Genomic DNA, 5,000 nt, shown 5'->3' with positions numbered 1-5,000 from the left:
TAAAGTCATACAAGTATGAAAATTTTCATACAAGTACTAAATACATAAATCATATAAGTATAGTAATATTCATACTTATAAGTATTTAAAAACAATTTCTTACTAATAAACTAACATAAGGAATTCAAATATATAAAAGTATAATACATTTCCTAGCAGTAAAAAATTTTCATATAAGTACTAAATGTATAAAGTCTATGAAGTAATAAATTTTCATATAAGTACTATTTCAGTATATGTCAATTTGAGCAGATTTGTGCAAATTTGTTATAAATGTTCTCTCCCATGTTGACGTTACCAACCCGAAAATATATGGAAAAATTCTTTTAACCTATTTAAAATTTAAAAACTCATATATACGTGGGTAATTTATATCATTTTCAAATATCGTCATGGTCATAATACAACTAATAACATCAAAAGTATTTTTACAATCGATTTTTTTTTTAAATTTTTAACTTGTATGACTTCATATTTAATACTTATATGAAAATTTATTACTTCATAGACTTTATACATTTAATACTTATATGAAAATTTATTACTTCATAGACTTTATACATTTAATACTTATATGAAAATTCATTACTTCATAGACTTTATATTTTTTATACTTATATAAAAATTTATTACTTCATAGACTTTATATTTTACTTCATAGACTTTATACATTTAATACTCATATGAAAATTTATTACTTCATAGACTTTATATATTTACTACTTATATGAAAATTTATTACTTCATAGACTTTATACATTTAGTACTTATATGAAAATTTATTACTTCATAGACTTTATACAATTAATACTTATATGAAAATTTATTACTTCATAGACTTTATACAATTAATACTTATATGAAAATTTATTACTTCATAGACTTTATACAATTAATACTTATATGAAAATTTATTACTTCATAGACTTTATACAATTAATACTTATATGAAAATTTATTACTTCATAGACTTTATACATTTAATACTTATATGAAAATTCATTACTTCATAGACTTTATATTTTTTATACTTATATAAAAATTTATTACTTCATAGACTTTATACATTTAATACTTATATGAAAATTTATTACTTCATAGACTTTATATATTTACTACTTATATGAAAATTTATTACTTCATAGACTTTATACATTTAGTACTTATATGAAAATTTATTACTTCATAGACTTTATACAATTAATACTTATATGAAAATTTATTACTTCATAGACTTTATACAATTAATACTTATATGAAAATTTATTACTTCATAGACTTTATATATTTACTACTTATATGAAAATTTATTACTTCATAGACTTTATACATTTAGTACTTATATGAAAATTTATTACTTCATAGACTTTATACAATTAATACTTATATGAAAATTTATTACTTCATAGACTTTATACAATTAATACTTATATGAAAATTTATTACTTCATAGACTTTATACATTTAATACTTATATGAAAATTTATTACTTCATAGACTTTATATATTTACTACTTATATGAAAATTTATTACTTCATAGACTTTATACAATTAATACTTATATGAAAATTTATTATTTCATAGACTTTATACAATTAATACTTATATGAAAATTTATTACTTCATAGACTTTATACATTTAATACTTATATGAAAATTTATTACTTCATAGACTTTATATATTTAATACTTATATGAAAATTTATTACTTCATAGACTTTATACAATTAATACTTATATGAAAATTTATTACTTCATAGACTTTATACAATTAATAGTTATATGAAAATTTATTACTTCATAGACTTTATACAATTAATACTTATATGAAAATTTATTACTTCATAGACTTTATACAATTAATACTTATATGAAAATTCATTACTTCATAGACTTTATACATTTAATACTTATATGAAAATTTATTACTTCATAGACTTTATATATTTACTACTTATATGAAAATTTATTACTTCATAGACTTTATACATTTAGTACTTATATGAAAATTTATTACTTCATAGACTTTATACAATTAATACTTATATGAAAATTTATTACTTCATAGACTTTATACAATTAATACTTATATGAAAATTTATTACTTCATAGACTTTATACAATTAATACTTATATGAAAATTTATTACTTCATAGACTTTATACAATTAATACTTATATGAAAATTTATTACTTCATAGACTTTATATATTTACTACTTATATGAAAATTTATTACTTCATAGACTTTATACATTTAGTACTTATATGAAAATTTATTACTTCATAGACTTTATGCAATTAATACTTATATGAAAATTTATTACTTCATAGACTTTATATATTTACTACTTATATGAAAATTTATTACTTCATAGACTTTATACAATTAATACTTATATGAAAATTTATTACTTCATAGACTTTATACAATTAATACTTATATGAAAATTTATTACTTCATAGACTTTATACAATTAATACTTATATGAAAATTTATTACTTCATAGACTTTATACATTTAATACTTATATGAAAATTTATTACTTCATAGACTTTATATTTTTTATACTTATATAAAAATTTATTACTTCATAGACTTTATACATTTAATACTCATATGAAAATTTATTACTTCATAGACTTTATATATTTACTACTTATATGAAAATTTATTACTTCATAGACTTTATACATTTAGTACTTATATGAAAATTTATTACTTCATAGACTTTATACAATTAATACTTATATGAAAATTTATTACTTCATAGACTTTATACAATTAATACTTATATGAAAATTTATTACTTCATAGACTTTATACATTTAATACTTATATGAAAATTCATTACTTCATAGACTTTATATTTTTTATACTTATATAAAAATTTATTACTTCATAGACTTTATATTTTACTTCATAGACTTTATACATTTAATACTCATATGAAAATTTATTACTTCATAGACTTTATATATTTACTACTTATATGAAAATTTATTACTTCATAGACTTTATACATTTAGTACTTATATGAAAATTTATTACTTCATAGACTTTATACAATTAATACTTATATGAAAATTTATTACTTCATAGACTTTATACAATTAATACTTATATGAAAATTTATTACTTCATAGACTTTATACAATTAATACTTATATGAAAATTTATTACTTCATAGACTTTATACATTTAATACTTATATGAAAATTTATTACTTCATAGACTTTATATATTTACTACTTATATGAAAATTTATTACTTCATAGACTTTATACAATTAATACTTATATGAAAATTTATTATTTCATAGACTTTATACAATTAATACTTATATGAAAATTTATTACTTCATAGACTTTATACATTTAATACTTATATGAAAATTTATTACTTCATAGACTTTATACAATTAATACTTATATGAAAATTTATTACTTCATAGACTTTATACAATTAATACTTATATGAAAATTCATTACTTCATAGACTTTATACATTTAATACTTATATGAAAATTTATTACTTCATAGACTTTATATATTTACTACTTATATGAAAATTTATTACTTCATAGACTTTATACATTTAGTACTTATATGAAAATTTATTACTTCATAGACTTTATACAATTAATACTTATATGAAAATTTATTACTTCATAGACTTTATACAATTAATACTTATATGAAAATTTATTACTTCATAGACTTTATACAATTAATACTTATATGAAAATTTATTACTTCATAGACTTTATATATTTACTACTTATATGAAAATTTATTACTTCATAGACTTTATACAATTAATACTTATATGAAAATTTATTACTTCATAGACTTTATACATTTAATACTTATATGAAAATTTATTACTTCATAGACTTTATATATTTAATACTTATATGAAAATTTATTACTTCATAGACTTTATACAATTAATACTTATATGAAAATTTATTACTTCATAGACTTTATACATTTAGTACTTATATGAAAATTTATTATTTCATAGACTTTATACATTTAATACTTATATGAAAATTTATTACTTCATAGACTTTATATATTTACTACTTATATGAAAATTTATTACTTCATAGACTTTATACAATTAATACTTATATGAAAATTTATTATTTCATAGACTTTATACAATTAATACTTATATGAAAATTTATTACTTCATAGACTTTATACAATTAATACTTATATGAAAATTTATTACTTCATAGACTTTATACATTTAATATTTATATGAAAATTTATTACTTCATAGACTTTATACATTTAATACTTATATGAAAATTTATTACTTCATAGACTTTATACAATTAATACTTATATGAAAATTTATTACTTCATAGACTTTATACATTTAATACTTATATGAAAATTTATTACTTCATAGACTTTATACATTTAATACTTATATGAAAATTCACTACTTCTTCATTTAATATTGCACGCAAAGTATTTTGGTTAACATTTTTATTTTCATGTTATTAAAACACTTGATATACTATTATACCATATTGTATAATATGATTTTAATTCAATTACTTTATTACTTTGGTATATTAAATGATAGTCGTTTGATAACAATCCCAACATTTACCTTATTTTCAATAAATATTGAAAACAAAGTTTTATGCGTTCAAATTTTTATTTTCATGTTATGATTCTCTCAAACACTCATTAATATACCATATTGTATAATATGCTTTTATTTCAATTACTTTATTACTTTTGGTATATTAAATGATAGTCGTTTGATAACAATCCCAACACTTACCTTATTTTCAATAAATATTGAAAACAAAGTTTTATACGTTCAAATTTTTATTTTCATGTTATGATTCTCTCAAACACTCATTAATATACCATATTGTATAATATGCTTTAATTTCAATTACTTTATTACTTTTGGTATATTAAATGATAGTCGTTTGATAACAATCCCAACACTTACCTTATTTTCAATAAATA

Source organism: Bactrocera oleae, unplaced genomic scaffold, assembly GCF_042242935.1.
Source record: "Bactrocera oleae isolate idBacOlea1 unplaced genomic scaffold, idBacOlea1 ctg00000009.1, whole genome shotgun sequence".
In the NCBI taxonomy this organism is placed as follows: Eukaryota; Metazoa; Arthropoda; class Insecta; order Diptera; family Tephritidae; genus Bactrocera; species Bactrocera oleae.
The sequence above is the reverse complement of the archived record's forward strand: the minus strand, read 5'-3'. Positions refer to the sequence as shown.